The sequence below is a fragment of the Lithobates pipiens genome, unplaced genomic scaffold (genome assembly GCF_037356315.1).
Source record: "Lithobates pipiens isolate NorthernLeopardFrog02 unplaced genomic scaffold, aLitPip1_a1.2 Scaffold_10, whole genome shotgun sequence".
NCBI lineage: Eukaryota > Metazoa > Chordata > Amphibia > Anura > Ranidae > Lithobates > Lithobates pipiens.
Window position 1 is genome coordinate 101,953,951 of NW_027507686.1, and position 25,983 is coordinate 101,979,933.

The window sequence follows — 25,983 nt, forward strand, 5'->3', positions numbered from 1 at the left end:
TAGCCTCCAATGTTGGCAATGACTTGGTTTTTTTCGCTTGTTTCCCAAGATGACCATGTTGGCGTTTGTCAAGATGGTTGAGAGTGCCCGAAGAGATCGCCTATGGCCCCATCACCTTGAAAGTGCCTGATCTTGTCTGATCTCGGAGGCTAAGCATTGTCGGGCCTGATTAGTAACTGGATGGGAGACCAAATGGGAATACCAGGTGCCGTAGGATTCTTTTTATGTTGTTGGCGTTGACATGTTTTTTTTTTTCCGCTTGTTTCCCAAGGTGATCATCTTGGCATTTGTCAAGAGGGCTTAGAGAGCCCAAAGAAATCTCCTACGGCCACATCCCCCTGAAAGCGCCCGATCTCATCTGATCTCAGAGGCTAAGCAGGGTCCGGGCTGGATAGTACCTAATTAAAGGTGCCGTAGGAATCTTTTTATATTGTTGGCTTTGACCTGTTTTTCTTTCGCTTGTTTCCCAAGGTGACCATTTTAGCATCAGTCAAGAGTTTTGAGTATGTCCCAAAGCATTCGCCTGAGGTCACATCACCCTGAAAGCGCCCGATCTCAGAGGCTAAGCAGGGCCTGGGTCAGATGGGAGACCGCCAGGGTCTATGTTGTTGGTGTTGACCTTTTTTTTTTCACTTGTTTCCCAAGATAACCATCTTGGTATTTGTCAAGAGGGTTGAGAGTGTCTAAATAAAACACCTATGGCCACATCACCCTGAAAGCGCACAATCTCATCTGATCTCGGAGGCCTAGCAGTGTACGGCCTGGTTAATACCTGTATGGGAGACCATCTGTGAATACCAGGTGCCGTAGGCTTCTTTTTATGTTGTTGGCGTTTACCTGTTTATTTTTGCTTGTTTCCCAAGGTGACCATCTTGGCGTTTAACAAGAGGGTTGAGAGTGCCCAAAGAGATCACCCTGAAAGCGCCCAATCTCATCTGATCTCAGAGGCTAAACAGTGTCGGGCCTGGTTAGTACCTGGATGGGAGACTGCCTGGGAAGACCAGGTGACATAGAAGGATCTGGCCTGGTTAGTGTCTTGATTGGGAGATCGCCTGGGAATTCCGGATGCCGTAGGCTTCTTTTTATGTTGTTGGCTTTGACCTGTTTTTTTTCCCTTGTTTCCCAAGGTGACCATCTTGGCATTTGTCAAGAGGGTTGAGAGTGCACAAAGAAATTGCCTGCGGGCACAACACCCTGAAAGCGCCCAATCTCGTTTGGTCTCAGAGGCTAAGCAGGGTTGGGCCTGGTTTGTACCTGGATGGGAGACCGCCTGGGTTTTCCAGATGCCGCAGGCTTCTTTTTATGTTGTTGGCGTTGACTTGTTTTTTTTGTTTGTTTCCCAAGGTGACCATCTTGGCGTTTGTCAAGAAGGTTGAGGGTGCATTTGATCTCAGAGGCTAAGCAGGGTTGGGACATGGTTAGTACATGGATGGGAGACCGCCTGGGATTTCTCGATGCCATAGGCTTTAGTTTTAAGTTGTTGGCATTGACTTATTTTTTTTATTTTTATTATTCTTTTATTAAGTAGAACAACATAAATATAACAGTCAACCATACAGCATGACCCAGGGTCACAATTACATGCTAACAAAAAATAGGCAAGGGTTGTCCACTATCGCCGGCTCTGTTTTGCCTGGTGATGGAACCCCTTGCCTCAGCCCTTAGGCAGGCTGATGGGGTTAGGGGCATACGGGTGGGAGCCATACATGAAAAAGTAGCTTTATATGCAGATGATCTCATCCTTTTCTTGAATGACCCTGCCCAGTCGCTTCGAGAGACGCTGACCATTCTTTCAAACTTCCGTGGATGCTCGGGTCTCAAGGTAAACTGGGATAAATCCCAAATTTTACCTATTGATAAGGCTGCAAAGGACGTAGCAGACCCCAACCTCCCCTTAATATGGGCAGACAAAATTAAATATCTAGGCATTCACATCTCCACATCTACCTCTGACTATTATACCCTTAACATGGAGCCATTGATACAGTTGATGAGGAGTAGATTAAAGGCGTGGGCGAATTTGCCCCTCTCTCTAATCGGCAGGATAAATTTATTTAAGATGAAGCTCCTACCTACCTTTTTTTATGTCCTCAGACATGCCCCTGTCTGGATCCCCAAAAAAGTATTTTGCCTGATTAACTCTATTTTATCATCTTTCCTCTGGGGAACCGGTCAGCCGAGGTTCAGACTGACGGTGCTGCAGAGACCTTGGGGGGAGGGGGGCCTGGCTTGTCCCGATCTCCACTCCTATTTTTTGGCGGCTCTGTTATCCCACGCCCACAACTGGTTGGTCTCTGATGAGTCCAATGCAGCGGTGGCTCTGGAAGCAGCACATCTGGGATCTTATGAGGCGCTGAGGAATCTACTTTACCGGGGTGCCAGGGCTCCTTTCCCTCTTACAACGTCAATGAGAGCGGTCATACGGGCGTGGTTGGTGGCAAAATCAATGCGACCCATGCCTGCTGGACATATATCGTCACACAGCCCTCTCTGGTTTAACCCACAATTGCCGGAATTTGGGTCCATTCCTGACCCTAGTGTTTGGGCATGCAAGGGCATTAAATATATAAATCAACTCTGTTTGGAAGGCCGACTGCTGTCATTTGACCGGTTGAAACAACAATATGATTTACCCAACTCACACTTCTTTAGATTCCTGCAGCTTAGGCACGCATTTAACACCCGATTTGATAATGCTCAGGTTGCTTTTTATACATCAACCCTGGAGACTCTACTCAGGGACGAAGCTCTACCAAAGCCCTTATCCACCATATATAAAGCGATACTTCCTAACATACACACGGGACTAGAAAACCTCCAGGCAAAGTGGGTGGTCGACTTCCCCTCACTGGACGCTGAGGATTGGGAGGAAATCTGGGAGTGTCCTTTTTCACAGCTAGTATCAGCTAGAGATAAATTAGTGCAATTTAAAATAGTACATAGGGTTTATTACACGCCCGCGCGTCTGCACAAAATTTATCCATCTATTCCCGCCTCCTGCTGGAGATGCAACTCGTCCCCAGCAGATTTTATTCACATATTTTGGAGCTGTCCTCAGATCGCAATTTTTTGGTCTGCGGTGACCAACTCTATTACGACCATCACCACGGTACCAGTACCACTGTCTGTAGAGGTATGCCTGCTGGGACTTGTGGAACCCTTGGCCCCAGGCCGGGCAGTCAGAACCCTGCTAGGATTATTACTTTACTATGCCCACAAGTCGATAGTACTCAGGTGGAAGGCATCATCTGCGCCCTCCTTAAATTTTTGGAAGAGGTTAGTGAATGCGGCTCTACCACTATACAAGGCTACCTACCTGTTCCGCGGTTGTGCCAAAAAATTCTACAAAGTATGGGATATCTGGACGGACTCACTGTCCACTAATGCTGACTCAATGGACGATTAGTATCGTTCCACTAAGTACCCCAATTGTCCAAGTGGCATCTATGGCCTCATAAACCCTCTGGGTTGCTCAACCAATAGTTAGGGGGGAGGGGGGGAGCGTGCATGCAACGATGTAATTATAATGTACACTTTATCTCCTAAGTATTTCGAGTAAGCCTTGTAGGGGATATGTAGCATCGGCAGGTTGATATGAATATTCTACACAGGTGGTTGAGCGTACAGTGGTTTGGGTAGGTATGCATATTTTTATGTAATGCCTCACCCTTTTGTTTGGTTTTGTTTTTTGTTTTTGTTTTTGTTCTCTCTTAGTTGGTAAGTTGTAGTGATCGAGCCAGGGTATGCCCAATAGGCTCTGTAGTGTTTTGTTCACATCTTGAAATGTCAATAAAGATAACTTTAAAAAAAAAAAAAAAAAAAAAAATAGGCAGCCAAATAACTCTGGGTTCTCAGAGGGGAGTCCTACAGTTTAATGCAGAAAATAGAGAAACCCCACCTCCGACATGTAGTACAGTATAACTAGTGCAGCTCCGTTCGGACAAATGTAATCATGGAGAACAACTGGGACCACAGCGAGCCAGCTTATCATGACCTACGTGAACCAGAGTAAAATATGAGCCGGTCATGTCCAGAACCCTGGGGTTCTTCTGGGTCCCGAAGGCTAGTAAGGAGACAAGGCATAGTCAAAAGGGAGGACGGGGGAAGAAGAGAGTGCAAAGACGGAGAGAGAGGAGGTGGGGGGATGGCGGCGGGGAAAAAAAGAAAAATAAAGACAAAAAGGGAGGGGGGGAATGCCACCCAGGGCAGACATGGCCTACGTAGGTAAACGTTAGATGTTCAGTCGTTTTCTGGGACGGAGGCACTGCTCACCTCCCGAATGTAGTCTCGAGTACCAGTAAAATACCTCCAGGGCCTCCATGTAACACTAAATGCCTCTTCAGTGTTGTGAAGGGTGGCAGTCAATTCTTCCATCCGGAGAATATGATTGACTTTGGAATACCACAGCACCTTGGATGGGGGCTGAGGCTGCCTCCACAGTGCGGGAATGCAGGCCCGGGCGGCATTCAGGAGGTGCATCGTGAGGGTTTTTTTGTATTTTCGAACAGGCTGTTCGGTCAAGTGAAGAAGGCACGCTACTGGGAACCCAAAAGTTCCTCAAGGTCGGGCATGCCCAGAAAAGGTGTCCCATGGTCCCCATATCTGAATTTCACCTCCAACAAACATTCGGGATCGATCTATCCATTTTATTCAGAAGGTATGGGACTCTATACCAGCGTGAGACTATCTTGTATCTTGATATTGGTTTGCGATGGAAGCTTTATGTACTAAGGTCAGGATCTTCCCTATCTGTTGTGGGGTAAATGTGATGCCTAAGTCCCTCTCCCATTTGTGGATAAATGGTGGGGGTCGACTCCTCCTCCTGACTACTCAATAGGTTGTACAGGAGGGAGAGGGTGTGTCGCACAGGTTCCCTTTTGTGACAGATGGATTTATAGGGTGTCAGGTCTCTAGGAGTGTAGGGGGCCCTTTGTATGGCCAGAAGAAAGTGACGAAGTTGATAAGCACTAAACAAGTCAAGCGGAGGGTCAGAAAGCTCGGCGACAGTTTGCGTGGTCGGGAGCCCTCCCGTGGGCCACACCTCTCCCAGACGCTGTTTCCCCACCACTGTCAACTGTCGCAGTTTCTTGTTGGTAAATCCCGGTGGGAAGTCTGGATTACCTATAACCGGAGTCATTGGTGATGGCAGGGGAGCAATGTGTGTGCAGCAGAACAACCTCCGCACAACAGCCAACGTAGCTCCCACTACGGGGTGACCTCTGAGGTCTTTTGGTAGGGAGGACAGGAGCCACGGGGAGGTCAATAGGGGAATGGATCCATCCTCAATCTCCATCTCCACCCACTGCTTGTGTGGGCCATTACAATGCCAATCAACGACTCTCGCTAGCAGAGTCACTCTGTAGTATTGTCTGAGATCTGGGAGACCCAGACCCCCCTTGTCCTTTGGTCTGGCAAGCAATTGCAAACGGGCTCTGGGCGGTTTGCACGCCCAAATAAAGTCCCGGAGCAGCACCTGCAGTTGTCTGAAAAAAATTGGGGGTAACCGGATCGGTAATGTCTGGAACATGTATAAGATCCGAGGGAGGGCCATCATTTTGAATGCATTACAGCGCCCGAACCAGGTCAGTGTTAAAGCATGCCAGTTTCCCAAATCAGATTTCAGTCTATCCAGGAGAGGGACAAAATTAAGCAGGTACAATTGCGCTAAATCCGCTGCGATGTCAACGCCCAGTTAACGTATAGATTTTTCAGCCCAGTAGAATGGAAAAGAGGAGCGGAGCCTCTTGGCCTCACCATACGGGACCGATATATTCAATACATATAGGCTGCCGTGTCGCTGTAGAGACGCAAGTATTTTGGGAAGCAAAATGTGTGGATTGGAGACGGAAAAAATTAGATCGTCAGCGTACGCCGCAATTTTGTGGTGTGCCGAGGGTTTGGATATGCCAGTAATATTCGGGTCATTCCGAACGTGACAAATAAGTGGTTCCAGTGTCAGAATTAAAATTAGGGGAGACGCCCAGATGGAGGAGGTCAAGATGGACATATCTTTGATTAGGCAGGATTTCCAGAAAATCCGCGAAAGGGTCACAGAGACAGAAACCCGCATCAGCACGGTGGAGGACATCCTGCCGCCACTACAAGCTAGATCTGAACACATGCAGAGGCAGATTAACCAGTTGCTCGCCAAGCAAGACGACATGGAAAATCGCCTGAGAAGGTGCAACCTCCGCTTCATCAGTCTCCCGGAGGGAGCGGAAGGTAAAGACCCGACAGCATTCCTGGAACAACTACTGATAACCACATACGGTCGGGAGTCCTTCTCCCCCATGCTGGTGGTGGAGAGGGCTCATAGGATGCCGGCTAAACCTCCTCCACAGGGGGCTCCCCCCGTACCTTTATTGCAAAACTTTTAAACTATAAAGATCGGGATGCTGCACTGAGGCTGGCCAGAGAAGTCAGGAAATATTGCCACTTTGATGTTTCCTACTGGGATGTTAACATCAAAGTGGCAATATTTCCTGACTTCTCGGCCGAGATACAGAAACGTCGGCAGAGCTTCATGGAGGCCAAACGCAGACTGCGCGACTGTCATTTTTTTTTTCCTCACTTTTTCATCCTGGATATTTGGAGTGGACTCACTACATCTCATTGCCCCTCTCATGGGGGTCTTTTTCATACCCCTGCACTTATCTGCCACACGGAGCTGCGGAGGTGTGCTGGTCCTACAGGTCGCCTGCATAGTGCAGCGAATTTACGCCCCGCTATCCACTGGGAATCATGACTATGCAGATGAACGGAGGAACTGGGTCTTACTGCCTTTTTTTTACACTAACCTACGGGGGCGCATAACTAGGCCCCATCCCTTTCCTTCTCGTGGTGGCTGACTCGGAGCCACTACTTGACCCAGTGGCTGAAATTGTTCCTCATTTTCTCCTTACATGTGAAGTTACTGTTTGTCCCAGATGGTAGTTCAGAATTGTTCAGGGATCATGCCTACACAAGTTGGGGTGGGTGTAAGGCGGGGAGGGGGGAGGGGATTGTTAAGCTGTTATATTTACAATTTTCAAGTGTGCATACAAGCTATCAGAAACTGATTATGGGAACATGTATATATGCTGCAAGGGGGCCTTATACGGTGTTTAGAGTACATCAGTTTTATTACAAACTATATTCTTTGCTAGACCTCAGGATGTATGTTTCACTGAGGCGAGGTGGTGTCCCCTGTACAGCGCCATGGCAACTATAAAATTTCTAACTTGGAATGTGAGGGGCCTGCGTGAGAAAATTAAGCGCTCGGCCGCCCTTACATTCCTCAAAAAGCAACGTGCAGACGTTGTGGCGCTGGTCGAGACACATGTCGAGGGCAGGCTCCAAATGGCCCTTCGCCGCCCTTGGGTTGGATGGGCATACCACTCCACCCACACGACTCACGCTCGGGGTGTCTCAGTATTGATCGCCAAATCTGTACATTTTGAACTCTGTGAGCTTGTAACTGACCCCAGCGGCCAGTATGTATTTCTCCATGCCAAGTTATACGGTGAATCGTTTCTCCTTATGGCTTTCTACATACCTCCTCCCTTTAGTGTAACAGTGATCCTGGAAAGCTTTACTTTTATGTCCCGTAACCCCACAGTACCGGCGATATGGTTAGGTGACTTTAACACTACACTATGTCCGGCCCTTGATAAACTCCAGACGACACAGGCGACAGGCGCTAGTGCCAACACAACTAAATTCTCTAAACTCATCTCCACCTTTCATCTTATAGACACATGGAGGCACAACTTCCCGCACACTCGTGCCTACTCCTGTTTCTCCTCTACCCACAACTCTATGTCCCGCATAGATTTTATACTTGTGTCCCACACCCTGGCACCGCGGATTCTCGAAACTGCATTCTGCCCCAGATTACTGTCGGACCACAGCCCATATTGGATCACCCTCAGTATCCCTTTTGATAAACCACCGAGACCATGGCGTCTAAACCCGTTCTGGCTCTCGCTGCTCCCGGGGGATGATGAACTCATCGCCCAATGGAAGCAGTACTTCTTGGAAAATGATCACACTGCATCTGTTGCCGCAATATGGGAATCATTTAAAATATACGCACGTACAACCCTGATCACACACATAAATAAAATCAAAACAGACTCCGCTGGGGCGTTTGACAGGGCAGTGACGGAGCTAGTCTCCACTGAACGTGAATATGCTGCTAATCCCACCATAGCAACGGCGACTCAGCTTAAAATGCAGAGTAGAGTGGTTTATCAACTCCAGTATACGAAGGCTCGTCAAAAGCTTTTCTTTACTAAACAGAAACTCTTTGAGTATGGGGAAAAGGCAGGCAGGCTCCTCGCATACCTAGTGCATAGCGAAGACAGGCCCCCAGTTGTCATCACCCTTCATGGCCCAGGGGGTAGATGGATTACAGACCCCCGCAGTGTCACCTCCAAGTTCAGGGAATTTTTCGCAGATCTATACAAAACAACAGTGACAGACCCTACGGACATGCAGACCAATTTCCTTCACAGCATCACCCTCCCTCAGTTGACGAAGGATCAAGTAGAGTCACTTGAGGCACCCCTTACCACGGAAGAAATAGATACTGCGATCGCAAGTTTCGCCAGATCCAAATCCCCTGGATCTGACGGTCTCCCTGTTGAATTTTACTCCCAATTTAGAGACCTACTATCTCCTAGGCCGCGTACACACGGGCGGACTGTTCGCCCAACTTTGTCCGCTGAACAGTGTTTGGGCGGACAGTCCGCTCGTGTGTGGGCTTTCAGCGGACAGTTTCAGCGGACAGTTTGACGAACAAGGTTTTTCGGAAATTCCGTAAAACTGTCCGCTGAAACCTTGTTTCAGCGAACAGTCCGCTCGTGTGTAGGCTTGTTCGTCAAACAAAGTTGCGCGCATGCTCAGAAAGGATTTTCACGCCGAAAGTTATAATGCAGTGTATAGGACGTCGTATTTTTCGTCCCGTCGTACGTGCCGTTCACGTTATCGCGCACGGTTTCAGCAAACTGTTCGTTCGTCGTGTGTGGCCATGTCCGTCCATGCTAATTTTGAGCGGACTGTTTGCCGAAACTGTTGGACGGACAAAGTTGGGCGAACAGCCCGCCCGTGTGTACGCGGCCCTAAACTGCTTGCATTATTTAATCACCTATTTGAAAACTTCACCCTGCCCCCCTCTATGCGGGAGGCAACGATAGTCCTTATCCCCAAACCGGGGAAGGACCCGGGCTACCCCGAATCCTATCGTCCCATTTCCCTACTACAGGTGGATATAAAAATACTGGCCAAGGTACTGTCCCTTAGATTGAATCAAGTTATTCTGTCCCTCATACATGTGGATCAAGCAGGATTCATGCCAGGCCGTAACACTTCCTTTAATCTACGCAAACTTTACATTAACCTACAGGCTACACACGCAGAAGTTGGGTCACGGGTGGTGGTGACATTAGATACAGCAAAGGCGTTCGATTCAGTGGAGTGGGGCTATCTCTGGAGCTGCTTGGAGGGATATGGATTTGGACCACGGTTCATTAAATGGGTGCAACTGTTGTACCAGACGCCCACGGCCAAGGTGGTGGCTAATGGCTGGCCATCTCCAATGTTCGACCTCAGTAGAGGCACGAGACAAGGCTGCCCTCTATCTCCACTATTATATGCCTTGGCCGCGGAACCCTTGGCCGTGTCCATCCGAGCTGACCCAGAGATCAGGGGATTGAGCCATGGCGCCCTAACTGAAAAGATCAGCATGTATGCTGATGACACACTGTTATACCTGGCAGACTCGGGCCCCTCTCTACATGCGGCTCTCCAAACAATTGAACGGTTCGGGACTTTCTCCGGGCTAAAGATCAACTGGGGGAAATCCCAAATTCTTCCACTTAACAGCTTCCCACCGACCGAATTTCAGGGCAGTTTGCCATTACAACGAGTCAGCATTATCAAGTACCTAGGGATATACGTATCCAGATCACCAACGGATTATATACATTTAAATTTAAGCCCTCTAATTTCCCACGTTAAATCCAAACTACGGGCCTGGGCCCGTCTACCACTGGGGGTTTGGGGCCGGGTAAACCTCATAAAAATGGTTCTGCTACCCAAGATCCTCTATGTTCTCTGGCACTCCCCGACTTACTTACCCTGGAAGCATTTTAAATCCCTTGAGGCCCTTCTTAAACCCTTTGTATGGGGTAACAACAGACATAAATTAGCTTGGCAGGTGCTTAAAAACCCCACGGACCTGGGGGGCATGGCCCTTCCTGATTTTAATCTTTATTACATTGCGGCACAATTATCCCAACTGTACCATATAGACAAAACGGACAGAGGGCGGTTTCTCCAACTGCTATGCCCGGGGTGGGCTCGACGCACCGAAGATTCAATTTACCCGCTGGCGATGGGCCTTGGTGGGGCGGGCCTGGGGGACAACAGACAGACTTTGTTATACCATTACAGACGCATATGGGACTTGGCTTCTGTCAAGCTGGGGATACCACTCTATAATGATTACACTCCATTATGGCATAATAAAACTCTGTCAGAATTCTTACAACTTCCCGATGCAGACATTTGGTCTACTCATGGTATTCTCTATATGCATCAATTGTTTGTTGACGGAACCCTTAAAACCTTTGCCACGCTCAGAGAAGAATTCTCACTCCCCAGCTACATGCTCTTCCGATTTTTACAGGTGAGACATGCGGCCCGGGCTCAGTTTTCAGAATCCATCCCGCAGTCAGCCACCAATGCACTAATGGCCATAATCAAGAGTACTGACCCCCGCAAATTAACTTCGTCCTTCTATGACATGCTCACTACCCCTGCTTCCACCAAACTGGCACATACTCTCAGGCCCCGGTGGGAGAGAGAGGTGGGCCCTTTGGAGGATGGGGAATGGGAGGAGGCTTTGGAATCCTGCAAGGCTGTCTCACCCAAACTTGCTGACAGACTGACCCAAATTTATATTATCCACCGGGCGTATCTCACCCCCCTTCGGGTTGCCAGATACAGAAGCACTCAATCTACCCTTTGTCAGATGTGTGGGAGTGAGGTGGGTACGTTCTTTCACTTAATCTGGTCATGCCCTAAAATACAAGGCCTGTGGGCGCAAGTTATAACGTTCCTGCACGATCACATGGGCTCTCCTGTCACATTGGACCCGAAACAATGCCTACTCGGGGTACTTCCAGATACTATAGACAAATACGCTAAGACGTTCCTGCATGAGACCTTGTTTTCGGTGCGGAAGGTCATTGCCCGGAGGTGGATGCGGCCCGCACCCCCCGGGCTGGCGGAGTGGAAGGCGGGGGTCAATAATAATTTACCATATAAAAAGGTTGTGTATATTAACAGGGGATGCCCGGCCAAATATGACAAAATATGGGATCGTTGGTTACAAGACTCCGATACTTGTACGTAAGGCACTTTGAATCTATGTTGCCAGTTAGATGGTTTGCCCCTAACTGTGTGTTCTGGTTTGGGTCTGGCTGACCCACATGGTCGGGACCAGCTACCACTCTCTCCCTGGTTTTTGTTCCCTCTTACAAATGTTTGTTATTCATGACACCGGTTTTGAACCGGCTGTACTCTACTTACTGTACACCCTTCTGATACCAATGACACCTTGGCTGTATGTAATAATTTGTATGCACTTTTTCTTGTTTTAATAAACTTGGTTATGCAAAAAAAAAAATTAGGGGAGACAGAGGGCACCCCTGCCTCGTCCCATTAGTGATGGGGAAAGAGTCCGAGCACCACTCGGTCACCCGTACCGCTGCCGATGGCGTGGAGTAAAGCGACATTACCCAGCTCATCATGTTGGGGCCAAGACCTATATGTTCCAGGGTGGCCTGCATAAAGTGCCAGGCCACCCTGTCAAAGGCCTTCTCCGCGTCCGTTGACAACATAAGCAAGGGCCTTCCCTGTACATGCGCCGCATGGATTAAATTGAGGACTCGGGCCGTATTGTCTCTAGCTTCCGACTTATTTTTATTTTTTTGCTTGTTTCCCAAGGTGACCATCTTGGCGTTTGTCAAGAGGGTTGAAAGTGCCTGAAGAGATTGCCTACGGGCACATCACCCTGAAAGCATCCGATCTCGTTTGATGTTGGAGGCTAATAGAGTCGGGCCTTGTTAGTACCTGGATGGGAGACCGCCTGGGAATACCAGGTGTCGTAGACTTCTTTTTATGTTGTTGGCGTTGACCTGTTTTTTTTTCGCTTATTTCCCAAAGTGACCATCTTGGTGTTTGTCAAGAGGGTTGAGAGTGCCTGAAGAGATTGCCCATGGCCACATCACTCTGAAAGCACCCAATCTCGTCTGATCTTGGAGGCTAAGAAGAGTCGGGCCTGGTTAGTACCTGGATGGGAGACCACCTGGGATTACCAGTTATTGTAGGCTTCTTTTTATGTTGTTGGCGTTGATTGGTTTTCTTTTTTTTGCTTGTTTCCCAAGGTGACCATCTTGGCATTTGTCAAGAGGGTTGAGAGTGCCCAAAGAGATCGCTTACAGCAGCATCACCCTGAAAGAGCCCTATCTCTTCTCTTTTATGAGGCTAAGAAGGGTTGGGCCTAGTTAGTACCTGGATGGGAGATGGCGTTGGAATACCAGGTGCCGTATTCTTCTTTTTATGTTGTTGACATTGACCTGTTTTTTTTTTCACTTGTTTCCCAAGGTGACCATCTTGGCATTTGTCAAGAGGGTTGAGAGTGCCCGAAGAGATCACCTATGGCCCCATCACCATGAAAGCTCCCAATCTCGTCTGATCTCAGATGCTAAACAGTGTCGGGCCTGGTTAGTACCTGGATGGGAGACCGACTGGGAATACCAGGTGCCATAGGCTTCTTTTTTTTTTGTTTTTTTATTTAGTAGTATGCGACATACAATGCAAAGGCAACTTCACAGAATGTGTGATACAAATAGTTACAAACAAACGATCATATTGCATGGATATCAGAGCCAATGGTAAGAAGTCTGAGGAGAATAGCACGTGTACAGCTTTACGGTCATATCAAGATGAGATTAAAGCTCCATCTCGTTGGGATCCTCTACCACTTAAAATATTATTGATACTAGCCCTGCTACCCTCGAAGAGTTTAGATATCCATAGATAGGGGAAGAGTATTGTGTAGTAGTCAAATGGGGTCGGAACATACCATTTTCTTTTCCCTTTTTTGAGTTAAGAAGGGAAATAGTAGAACTGAAAGGAGGGAGAAGGGGAAAGAGAAGATTGGGGAAGGAAATGGCAGAAAAGGAAAAGAAGGGGTAAGGGGGTGTCGTGGGTAGAGTGGATAGGATGGGGTCCCCTCCCAGTGAGCAAGAGACGCCCTCGGCTCACCAGCTCATCAGCTGTCCAACGTTTGGAAACAGCGATCTCCAACGATCACCATGAGCTTACTATGTCTCGCGGAGGTATTCTTCCGAAAAGCGAAACTGGGTCCAGTAGAACCATCTGTTCCCATGCTCCTCCGTTTTATCCCTCATTGTGGCAGTCAGGTCTTCCATTCGTTCAATATCATTTACCCTTACGAACCACTGGGTCACCATTGGAGCAGATTGCTCTTTCCACTGACTTGGGATGCAGGCCCTAGCTGCATTGAGGAGATGTTTAAGTAAGGACTTATGATAACGCTTTCTCGACATAGGAGTTAGATTGAGAAGAACTGCTGTGGGATCATTGGCTAAGGAAATGTCTGTGAACTTGTGGATGAGTCTCAGGACAGGCTGCCAGAATGTTTGTAATTTAGGACATTCCCAGAAAATGTGGAGAATGGTGCCAGTCTGTTGCCCACAGCGACAGCAGCGGTCAGATTGACCGGGGAATATTTTGGCCAACACCACCGGTGTACGATACCAGCGTGTGATCAGCTTATATGAGATCTCCTGATATTTACTGCAGAGTGACGACTTATGGGCGAAAAAGAGTATTCTGTCCTTCTGTGGTTTGGAGAATGTAGTTTGTAAGTCCCTTTTCCATTTAGCTAGGAAGGGTGGATCCGTGGAGGATTGTGCGTCTGTCAGGATTTGGTAGGACCTAGAGAGGGAACCACGAATTGGGCCATCATCCAGGCAAAGTTCCTCGAAGGGGTGGAATTGTCTAGAGAAGAACGAATGGTTAGGTAGTGATCTGAGGAAATGGATTAGCTGTCTAGCTCTCCAGCTATCCAATGCAACAGGTACTTGCTCTAGCAGTATGGTCCCCATGGGAATCAAGCCCGTGGGTCCAAGAAATAGGGCTGCTCTCAGAAGCCCTTTCGGGGCTTGCCTGGTAAAGGCCTGGTCAGACAGGCCCGGAGGGAATCTAGGATGTCCAATAATTGGGGTCAAAGGAGAAGGGAAGTTAGTCAGGTGGGAAAGGTGAAAAAAACTATCCATCTCGGCGAGCGAGGGGCCAATTAACGGGTGAGTAGTCACACAGGGCTCCAATGGCCTCCCCGCCAAAGGCAGACCAGCCAGTGGAACCCGCGCCATCTCCTGCTCTAGCTTGACCCATAGCTTCAGTTCCCCATGCCGGTGTCTTATCACATATGGTCCCCCATTGGATAGTGTCCGCTGTGTACTGCGCATGTTTGTAAGTCCCTTTTCCATTTAGCTAGGAAGGGTGGATCCGTGGAGGATTGTGCGTCTGTCAGGATTTGGTAGGACCTAGAGAGGGAACCACGAATTGGGCCATCATCCAGGCAAAGTTCCTCGAAGGGGTGGAATTGTCTAGAGAAGAACGAATGGTTAGGTAGTGATCCGAGGAAATGGATTAGCTGTCTAGCTCTCCAGCTATCCAATGCAACAGGTACTTGCTCTAGCAGTATGGTCCCCATGGGAATCAAGCCCGTGGGTCCAAGAAATAGGGCTGCTCTCAGAAGCCCTTTCGGGGCTTGCCTGGTAAAGGCCTGGTCAGACAGGCCCGGAGGGAATCTAGGATGTCCAATAATTGGGGTCAAAGGAGAAGGGAAGTTAGTCAGGTGGGAAAGGTGAAAAAAACTATCCATCTCGGCGAGCGAGGGGCCAATTAACGGGTGAGTAGTCACACAGGGCTCCAATGGCCTCCCCGCCAAAGGCAGACCAGCCAGTGGAACCCGCGCCATCTCCTGCTCTAGCTTGACCCATAGCTTCAGTTCCCCATGCCGGTGTCTTATCACATATGGTCCCCCATTGGATAGTGTCCGCTGTGTACTGCGCATGTTTGTAAGTCCCTTTTCCATTTAGCTAGGAAGGGTGGATCCGTGGAGGATTGTGCGTCTGTCAGGATTTGGTAGGACCTAGAGAGGGAACCACGAATTGGGCCATCATCCAGGCAAAGTTCCTCGAAGGGGTGGAATTGTCTAGAGAAGAACGAATGGTTAGGTAGTGATCCGAGGAAATGGATTAGCTGTCTAGCTCTCCAGCTATCCAATGCAACAGGTACTTGCTCTAGCAGTATGGTCCCCATGGGAATCAAGCCCGTGGGTCCAAGAAATAGGGCTGCTCTCAGAAGCCCTTTCGGGGCTTGCCTGGTAAAGGCCTGGTCAGACAGGCCCGGAGGGAATCTAGGATGTCCAATAATTGGGGTCAAAGGAGAAGGGAAGTTAGTCAGGTGGGAAAGGTGAAAAAAACTATCCATCTCGGCGAGCGAGGGGCCAATTAACGGGTGAGTAGTCACACAGGGCTCCAATGGCCTCCCCGCCAAAGGCAGACCAGCCAGTGGAACCCGCGCCATCTCCTGCTCTAGCTTGACCCATAGCTTCAGTTCCCCATGCCGGTGTCTTATCACATATGGTCCCCCATTGGATAGTGTCCGCTGTGTACTGCGCATGCGCAGTACACAGCAACACAGATTCCGAAAATTGCCGAGCATGAACGGCGCCTGCGCACTGAGTCCAGGTTCTATCCCCACTATCCAAGTGGACATAGAGTAAGAATATAAAAGAGCCGAGCGCAGCGAGGCCGAGCCCGAAGCGTGGCGAGCAAAGCTCGCCTGCGAGGGACCCTCTAATATTCACAACCCAATGTCCGCTTGGATGGTGGGGCTACCACCTCCACTCACCGCGCAGGCGCCGTTCAGCTTCGGAGATTTTCCGAAGCTTCGTCTGCTCCGTACTGCGCATGCGCAGTACGGCGCGGACACTATATCATGGCCGGACAGTATATGGCAGAACACCGGCACCAGTCAACCACCGGTGTCATGTGCGTCGCTGTGTAATATAGAGCAGGGTCCGGGAAGCCAATACCTCCCCGCAATTTCGGTCGCAATAGCATTGCCCTACCAATACGCATATGTTTTCCGCGCCAGAGGAACTTGATAAAGATTGAGCGAACCGCATGAAAGAAAGTCTGGGGTATTTTAATAGGTAAGGCTTGTAGTAGATACAGAAGTCGTGGCATCGCGTTCATCTTCAACACATTACAGCGTCCGAACCATGACAGAGCTAGTGGGTCCCATCTTTTAAGGTCCGCTGTAAGCCCATAGGCTTCTTTTTATGTTGTTTTTTGCTTGTTTCTCAAGGCGACCATCTTGGCGTTTGTCAAGAGGGTTGGGCGTGTCTTGAAGAGAGCGCGTCCTGAAAGCACCCGATGTCGTCTGATTTCAGAGGCTAAGCAGCGTCAGGCCTGGTTAGTACCTGGATGGGAGACTCCCTGGGAAGACCAGGTGCCATAGAAGGATCTGGTCTGGTTAGTGTCTGTTTTTTTTTTTTATTCTTTATTTACGGATTGCAGGTAATACAGAGACAAACTGTAAAAGACATAGATCCCTCAGTTTTCCAGGTTAACAAAAATACATAGTTAATACTTCGTGGACGACCGGGGGAAACCTAACAACTTATGTCAGCAGCAGCCCCAGCCGTGGCTAGGCCACCACATTATCCCACTCTAATGATCTGGCACCCCAGTGTCTACTTATAAACCAGGGCAGTCCCCGGGGCGATCCCCCTCAAGGCCCAGACTGAGGGGCCTCTAACATTGGTCACCTTCATTCTATTGGTCAAAGAGCTCAGCCGGGACCACCCCGAGGGCCGCCAACCCCTGGCTGGGAAATCGAGGGAACAAAACGAAAAGATCCTTGCAATCACCATGTATTTTAATTATACTTGGGAGTTAGGGGGTAGGGAAAGAGGGGGGAGCAAATGGGCAGGAGAAGGGGATGGGGGTAGAAAGAATGAAAGTTATAGGGGGCTAACAGTGCTACGAGGCAGACGGGGGAGAGAGTGAACCAGGGTGGTATACGAGAAGGGAGAGAAAGAAAGAGGACTCCGATGGGTTCCCACGGCCGGACCCTTCCCTCTATACACGTGCCAGAGCCTACAGATAGGATCTGTATGCGTCGGAAAACCTGAACAGGCTCCAAGACAACCAACGCGCAGTGTGCTCTTCCTCCCTGTCGCCTAACGCTGATGTGAGCTGTTCCATATGGTAGATGTCGCAAACTCTTGCAAACCAGTGAGACACCAGTGGAGAGGCCTGCTGTTTCCACATGCTAGGTATACATGCCCTGGCCCCACTCAGAAGATGTTTTAAGAGAGATTTATGGTACTTCTTGCTCGAGAGTGGGGTCAGATTGAGGAAGATCACAGCTGGGTTGTTCTGGAGATCAATAGCCGTGAGGTCATAAATGATATTGAGAACCTGTCTCCAGAAATGGGCCAGTTGAGGGCATTCCCAGAAGATATGTAGTAACGTGCCGACTTGTTCACCGCATCTCCAGCACAAAGGGCTGTGACCGGGAAACATAGCCGCCAGGACAGTGGGGGTCCTGTACCATCGGGTCAAAATTTTATAAGCTATTTCCTGGTATTTACTACATAGGGATGACTTGTGCGCAAAAAGAAGCGCGCGGTTCTTCTGGTCTGGCGAGAGCCGGACATGCAGGTCTCGCTCCCATTTTTCCACGAACACCAGGTTACCCTGGGAGAGTTGGTCCAGTAGGATGCGATATGACAGGGAAAGAGACCCTCGGGTCGGTCCCTCTCCTGAGCATACCTCCTCAAACGATGTTAGGGGTCTGCGGAATTCGCCACTGTTTGGCAAAGATTTCAAGAAGTGGGAGAGTTGGGCAAGCTTCCACTGTCCCAGGGCCGTGGTTGCTAACGCCTCGTACATAGTGGAGACCGCTGTCCACGTCTTGGGCCAAGAAAAGAAGAGGCCCGCACAAGGTCCCGGTCAGGGTCGAGGCGGAAAGACTTTTCCGTCATGCCGGGTTCAAAGCGTGGGTGTCCAATAATAGGAGTCATGGGCGAAGGGAAACTGGGCACGCCCGTCAGGGTAAAATATCTGTCTAGCTCTTGTAACGTTGGCTCAATGAGTGGGTGTGCCCGCGTCGCTCCCGACCAGCCCGGTCCACTCCAGGGCAAACCTGGAAATGGTACGGATTCACGCTCCAGACGAACCCACAGCTTATCCTTCAGGTGTCTGCACCAGTCAACTACTCTGTTCATGTGCACCGCCGTATAGTACCATGCCGGATCTGGGAGGCCAATCCCTCCCTTGTCTTTTGATCTGAGCAGTAATGTTCGGCTGAGTCTTGGAGGCCTGCCCTGCCATACGTATCGAATAAAGATGGAGCGCATGGCTTTAAAAAATGATTGGGGGATTTTTATCGGTAAGGCTTGTAATAGGTTACATTCATTTTGAGCACATTGCATCTCCCAAACCAAGAGGTCGCCAACTTTGACCACCTCTCTAGATCTACGGCAAAATTTTTTAGAAGCGGCTGGAAATTCAATTGGAAAATCAGATGCGGGGGAACCTTGGTACCCAGATATTGTATAGCCCCAGTTGCCCAACGAAAGGGAAAATTAGTGCTTAGACTCGTCTGGGCGTTGGTAGACAGGGAGACGTTGAGTGCTTCCGATTTCTGTAAGTTAATTTTAAAATTTGACAGGGCTCCATATCGTCTTATTTCCGCTAAGAGATTCGGCAATGTAATGTGAGGCTCCGAGACATAGAACAAGAGGTCATCTGCAAAGGCTGCGACCTTATGGTGGTGTGAGGGGGTGTCCAGTCCCTTGATGTCTATGTTCTGCCTGATGTGGTGCAGCAAGGGTTCAAGCGATAGGACAAACAAAAGGGGGGACAACGGGCATCCCTGCCTCGTTCCATTGCCAATAGTGAAACGCGACGAGGCAAACCCATTGACCCTAACCATCGCCGTCGGTGACGAGTAAGGAGCTGTAACCCATGAAAGCATGGGGGGGGTACACCCAAGCTTCGCAGGGTGGCTAGCAAAAAAGGCCAGCTCACCCTGTCAAACGCTTTTTCTGCGTCCACAGAGAGCAACATAATCGGTAGTTTAAGGCGTCTGGCGCGTTCTATAACATTGATTGTCCTGGTAGTGTTGTCTCGGGCTTCCCTGTTACGAATAAACCCCACCTGATCCAGAGGTATCAGGCGTTGGAGAATGGGTGCCAACCGCTCCGCCAGTATCTTAGTGAAGAGCTTAAGGTCGCTGTTTAATAAGGAGATGGGCCTGTAGTTCGCACAGAGAAGCGGATCCTTCTCCGGCTTGGGTATGACCGAGATGCTTGCCTGCAACAGCTCCGGTGGAAAGGTCTGGCCCTCCAATAGGGCGTTAAAAGCTGACACAAACGGCGTGGACAACAGGGAGAGGAAGGCCTTATAATAAGGGACCGTAAACCCATCTGGGCCTGGTGCCTTGCCCTTGGGTGAGTCTCTTAACGCTGCCGACAATTCCTCCGGGGAGATAGGTTGCGAGAGAAGCTCTATCTCTTCCTGTGTCAGCGACGGGAGGTTTGCCGAAGCTAGGTACTCGTCAATGGCCGCTGTGCCGGCCTGGAGGGCGTCTCCTGAGTCCCGGGGGTGCAAGTTATAAAGGGCTTCATAGAAAGATCGGAAACACTCCACTATCTCCCGTGAATCATGAAGCTTGGCACCCGAAGGGGAGGTTATGGTTGGAATGAAGGACGCGTTGCGTTGGGCACGCAGGGAGTTCGCTAGGGACCTACTACACTTGTCTCCATATTCATAATACGTCCTGCGGACCCACATGAGTCTGGTTCTAGCCTGAAAGAGAGAGAAATCTCTGATTTGTTCTCTAAGATCTGTCACCTCCACCTCCAGCGCAGCAGTCGGCTGGGATTTGTGTCGTTCTTCACACGCATGCAACTTGGCAATAAGTTTGGAGAGAGCCTCAGTTTTGGCCACTTTGAGTCTATGACCATGTTTAATAAGAATGCCCCTAATGTAGCATTTATGAGCCGCCCATAACATGAGGGGGTTGGAAACAGAATCACGGTTATGATCAAAGTAACTTTCTAATTCCCTAAGCAGGTCTGCGTGGGTCTCAGGGTCCTTCAGGAGAGACTCGTTCAGTCTCCACCAGGACTGACCACGCGACTCCTGTTGTAGCTTCAGCATCGGGGCATGGTCAGACAGGGCTATGTGGCCTATCTGAGCGTCTGTGACCGCCGGGATAGCATTGTGGGCGACTAAAAACATATCTATACGTGAGTAAGAACCATGAGCGGTGGAAAAGAATGTATAGTCCCTATCCTGTGGGTGAAGCGTACGCCACACATCGATCAGTCGGTGGGAGTGTAGCAGGTCTCTTATGTGTGAACGCGTTCTCGCAGAAATCGCAGAGGTGCCCGATGATGAGTCTCTGCGGGGGTCCAAGGTGAGGTTAAAGTCCCCCCCAACGATCAAAGTACCCTCCGAGAATGCAGCCAGGGCATCCAAGGATGCTTCTAAGGCCGGCAGCTGGTCCACATTCGGCATGTATAGGTTGGCAAGAGTAAAAGTTTGCGAGTGGAGAGTTCCCTTAATGAAGAGATATCTCCCTTCACTATCGGCTTGGACAGCTAACAGGCGCCACGGCAAGTTTTTAGCAAGAACACAGACTCCTCTCGATTTGGAAGTAGGGGACGTGCTGTGGTGGGCCAGGGGGAAGTGCTTACTATAAAGCCGTGGTATTTGGTCTGTCCTGAAATGGGTCTCCTGGAGGAAAACTATTTGGGGATTCATCCGCCACAATTCTGTTAGGCAGCTGGACCTTTTTTCAGGTACATTCAGCCCTTTCACATTCCAGGAAACCAGCTTCAGGGCCATGACGGCAGTGGTACCCGACCGGCGGTCCCCACCAGAGTCAGTAGTAGATATAGAGTTCAAGCACAGAGGAAGAGGAGGAGAAAAAGGAAAAGCAGTAAAAACCTACGGCCAAATCACCTATATAGTATCTTATATATAATAACTAAAAATATTATTTATTATTATAGATATAGATATATAGTATAGTGATTTGGCCGTAGGCACTCTCTTTGGGCACTCTGAAGCCTCTTGACAAAGGCCAAGATGGTCACCTTGGGAAACAAGCTAAAAAAAACAGGTCAAAGCCAACAACATAAAAAGAAGCCTACGGCATCCAGTATTCCCAGGCGATCTCCCAATCAAGACACTAACCAGACCAGATCCTTCTATGGCACCTGGTCTTCCCAGGGAGTCTCCCATCCAGGTACTAACCAGGCCTGACGCTGCTTAGCCTCTGAAATCAGACGAGATCGGGTGCTTTCAGGTTGATGTGGCCGTAAGCGTTATCTTCAAGACACGCCCAACCCTCTTGACAAACGCCAAGATGGTCGCCTTGAGAAACAAGCAAAAAAAACAGGTCAAAGCCAACAACATAAAAAGAAGCCTATGGGCTTACAGCGGACCTTAAAAGATGTGACCCACTAGCTCTGTCATGGTTCGGACGCTGTAATGTGTTGAAGATGAACGCGATGCCACGACTTCTGTATCTACTACAAGCCTTACCTATCAAAATACCCCAGACTTTCTTTCATGCGGTTCGCTCAATCTTTATCAAGTTCCTCTGGCGCGGAAAACATATGCGTATTGGTAGGGCAATGCTATTGCGACCGAAATTGCGGGGAGGTATTGGCTTCCCGGACCCTGCTCTATATTACACAGCGACGCACATGACACCGGTGGTTGACTGGTGCCGGTGTTCTGCCATATACTGTCCGGCCATGATATAGTGTCCGCGCTGTACTGCGCATGCGCAGTACGGAGCAGACGAAGCTTCGGAAAATCTCCGCTGAACGGCGCCTGCGCGGTGAGTGGAGGTGGTAGCCCCACCATCCAAGCGGACATAGGGTTGTGAATATTAGAGGGCCCCTCGCAGGCGAGCTTCGCTCGCAGGCGAGCTTAGCTCGCCACGCTTCGGGCTCGGCCTCGCTGCGCTCGGCTCTTTTATATTCTTACTCTATGTCCACTTGGATAGTGGGGATAGAACCTGGACTCAGTGAACCTGGACTCAGTGCGCAGGCGCCGTTCATGCTCTGCAATTTTCGGAATCTGTGTTGCTGTGTACTGCGCATGCGCAGTGCACAGCGGACACTATCCGATGGGGGACCATATGTGATAAGACACCGGCATGGGGAACTGAAGCTATGGGTCAAGCTAGAGCAGGAGATGGCGCGGGTTCCACTGGCTGGTCTGCCTTGGGCGGGGAGGCCATTGGAGCCCTGTGTGACTACTCACCCGTTAATTGGCCCCTCGCTCGCCGAGATGGATCGTTTTTTTCACCTTTCCCACCTGACTAACTTCCCTTCTCCTATGACCCCAATTATTGGACATCCTAGATTCCCTCCAGGCCTGTCTGACCAGGCCTTTACCAAGCAAGCCCCGAAAGGGCTTCTGAGAGCAGCCCTATTTCTTGGACCCACGGGCTTGATTCCCATGGGAACCATACTGCTAGAGCAAGTACCTGTTGCATTGGATAGCTGGAGAGCTAGACAGCTAATCCATTTCCTCGGATCACTACCTAACCATTCGTTCTTCTCTAGACAATTCCACCCCTTCGAGGAACTTTGCCTGGATGATGGCCCAATTCGTGGTTCCCTCTCTAGGTCCTACCAAATCCTGACAGACGCACAATCCTCCACAGATCCACCCTTCCTAGCTAAATGGAAAAGGGACTTACAAACGACATTCTCCAAACCACAGAAGGACAGAATACTCTATTTCGCCCATAAGTCATCACTCTGCAGTAAATATCAGGAGATCTCATATAAGCTGATCACACGCTGGTATCGTACACCGGTGGTGTTGGCCAAAATATTCCCCGGTCAATCTAACCGCTGCTGTCGCTGTGGGCAACAGGCTGGCACCATTCTCCACATTTTCTGGGAATGCCCTAAATTACAAACATTCGGGCAGCCTGTCCTGAGACTCATCCACAAGTTCACAGACATTTCCTTAGCCAATGATCCCGCAGCAGTTTTTCTCAATCTAACTCCTATATCGAGAAAGCGTTATCATAAGTCCTTACTTAAACATCTCCTCAAGGCAGCTAGGGCCTGCATCCCAAGTCAGTGGAAAGAGCAATCTGCTCCAATGGTGACCCAGTGGTTCGCAAGGGTAAATGATATTGAACGAATGGAAGACCTGACTGCCACAATGAGGGATAAAACGGAGGAGCATGGGAACAGATGGTTCTACTGGACCCAGTTTCGCTTTTTGGAAGAATACCTCCGCGAGACATAGTAAGCTCATGGTGATTGTTGGAGATCGCTGTTTCCAAACGTTGGACAGCTGATGAGCTGGTGAGCCGAGGGCGTCTCTTGCTCCCTGGGAGGGGACCCCATCCTATCCACTCTACCCACGACACCCCCTTACCCCTTCTTTTCCTTTTCTGCCATTTCCTTCCCCAATCTTCTCTTTCCCCTTCTCCCTCCTTTCAGTTCTACTATTTCCCTTCTTAACTCAAAAAAGGGAAAAGAAAATGGTATGTTCCGACCCCATTTGACTACTACACAATACTCTTCCTCTATCTATGGATATCTAAACTCTTCGAGGGTAGCAGGGCTAGTATCAATAATATTTTAAGTGGTAGAGGATCCCAACGAGATGGAGCTTTAATCTCATCTTGATATGACCACAAAGCTGTACACGTGCTATTCTCCTCGGACTTCTTACCATTGGCTCTGATATCCATGCAATATGATCGTTTGTTTGTAACTATTTGTATCACACATTCTGTGAAGTTGCCTTTGCATTGTATGTTGCATACTACTAAAAAAAAAAAAAAAAAAAAAGCCTATGGCACCTGGTATTCCCAGGCGGTCTCCCATCCAGGTACTAACCAGGCCCGACACTGTTTAGCATCCGAGATCAGACAAGATTGGGCGCTTTCAGGGTGATGGGGCTGTAGGTGATTTCTTCGGGCACTCTCAACCCTCTTGACAAACGCCAAGATGGTCACCTTGGGAAACAAGTGAAAAAAAAAACAGGTCAAGGCCAACAACATAAAAAGAAGCCTACAGCACCTAGTATTCCCAGGTGGTCTCCAATCCAGGTACTAGCAAGGCCCAACCCTGTTTAGCTTCTGAGATCAGAGGAGATCGGGCGCTTTCAGGGTTATGTGCCCATAGGCAATCTCTTTGGGCATTCTCAACCCTCTTGACAAATGCCAAGATAGTCACCTTGAGATACAAGCGAAAAAAAACAGGTCAATGTCAACAACATAAAAAGAAGAATACGGCACCTGGTATTCCAACGCCATCTCCCATCCAGGTACTAACTAGGCGCAACCCTTCTTAGCCTCAGAGAAGAGAAGACATAGGGCTCTTTCAGGGTGATGCTGCTGTAAGCGATCTCTTTGGGCACTCTCATCCCTCTTGACAAATGCCAAGATGGTCACCTTGGGAAACAAGCGAAAAAAAAAAACGAATCAACGCCAACAACATAAAAAGAAGCCTACAATAACTGGTATTCCCAGGTGGTCTCCCATCCAGGTACTAACCAGGCCCGACTCTTCTTAGCCTCCAAGATCAGACGAGATTGGGTGCTTTCAGAGTGATGTGGCCATAGGCAATCTCTTCAGGCACTCTCAACCCTCTTGACAAACACCAAGATGGTCACTTTGGGAAACAAGCGGAAAAAAAACAGGTCAACGCCAACAACATAAAAAGAAGTCTACGACACCTGGTATTTCCAGGCGGTCTCCCCTCCAGGTACTAACAAGGCCTGACTCTTCTTAGCTTCCAACATCAAACGTGATTGGGTGCTTTCAGGGTGATGTGCCTGTAGGCAATCTTCTCTGGCACTTTCAACCCTCTTGACAAACGCCAAGATGGTCACCTTGGGAAACAAGCAAAATAAATAAAAATAAGTCGGAAGCTAGAGACAATACGGCCCGAGTCCTCAATTTAATCCATGCGGCGCATGTACAGGGAAGGCCCTTGCTTATGTTGTCAACGGACGTGGAGAAGGCCTTTGACAGGGTGGCCTGGCACTTTATGCAGGCCACCCTGGAACATATAGGTCCAATATATATATATATATCCAATGCAACAGGTACTTGCTCTAGCAGTATGGTCCCCATGGGAATCAAGCCCGTGGGTCCAAGAAATAGGGCTTCTCTCAGAAGCCCTTTCGGGGCTTGCCTGGTAAAGGCCTGGTCAGACAGGCCCGGAGGGAATCTAGGATGTCCAATAATTGGGGTCATAGGAGAAGGGAAGTTAGTCAGGTGGGAAAGGTGAAAAAAACTATCCATCTCGGCGAGCGAGGGGCCAATTAACGGGTGAGTAGTCACACAGGGCTCCAATGGCCTCCCCGCCCAAGGCAGACCAGCCAGTGGAACCCGCGCCATCTCCTGCTCTAGCTTGACCTATAGCTTCAGTTCCCCATGCCGGCACCAGTCAACCACCCATGTCATGTGCGTCGCTGTGTAATATAGAGCAGGGTCCGGGAAGCCAACACCTCCCGCAATTTGGGTCGCAATAGCATTACCCTTCCAATACGCGTATGTTTGCCGCGCCAGAGGAACTTGATAAAGATTAAGCGAACCGCATGAAAGGAAGTCTGGGGTATTTTGATAGGTAAGGCTTGTAGTAGATACAGAAGTCGTGGCATCGCGTTCATCTTCAACACATTACAGCGTCCAAACCATGACAGAGCTAGTGGGTCCCATCTTTTAAGGTCCGCTGTAAGCCCATAGGCTTCTTTTTATGTTGTCGGCTTTGACCTGTTTTTTTCGCTTGTTTCTCAAGGCGACCATCTTGGCGTTTGTCAAGAGGGT

At 49.4% G+C, this 25,983-nt stretch overlaps 7 pseudogenes; 4 read left to right on the top strand and 3 right to left on the bottom strand.

Moving 5' to 3' along the window:
* Window positions 1-98: 98 nt before the first annotated feature.
* On the top strand, window positions 99-217 carry LOC143949746 (5S ribosomal RNA; annotated as a pseudogene).
* A 959-nt stretch (window positions 218-1,176) lies between these two features.
* Window positions 1,177-1,295, top strand: LOC143953538 (5S ribosomal RNA; annotated as a pseudogene).
* Window positions 1,296-12,258: 10,963 nt separating this feature from the next.
* LOC143943248 (5S ribosomal RNA) lies at window positions 12,259-12,377 on the top strand (annotated as a pseudogene).
* Window positions 12,378-12,700: 323 nt separating this feature from the next.
* LOC143945470 (5S ribosomal RNA) lies at window positions 12,701-12,819 on the top strand (annotated as a pseudogene).
* An 11,178-nt stretch (window positions 12,820-23,997) lies between these two features.
* Window positions 23,998-24,116, bottom strand: LOC143945547 (5S ribosomal RNA; annotated as a pseudogene).
* Window positions 24,117-24,217: 101 nt separating this feature from the next.
* On the bottom strand, window positions 24,218-24,336 carry LOC143943397 (5S ribosomal RNA; annotated as a pseudogene).
* A 320-nt stretch (window positions 24,337-24,656) lies between these two features.
* On the bottom strand, window positions 24,657-24,775 carry LOC143944534 (5S ribosomal RNA; annotated as a pseudogene).
* Window positions 24,776-25,983: the final 1,208 nt, after the last annotated feature.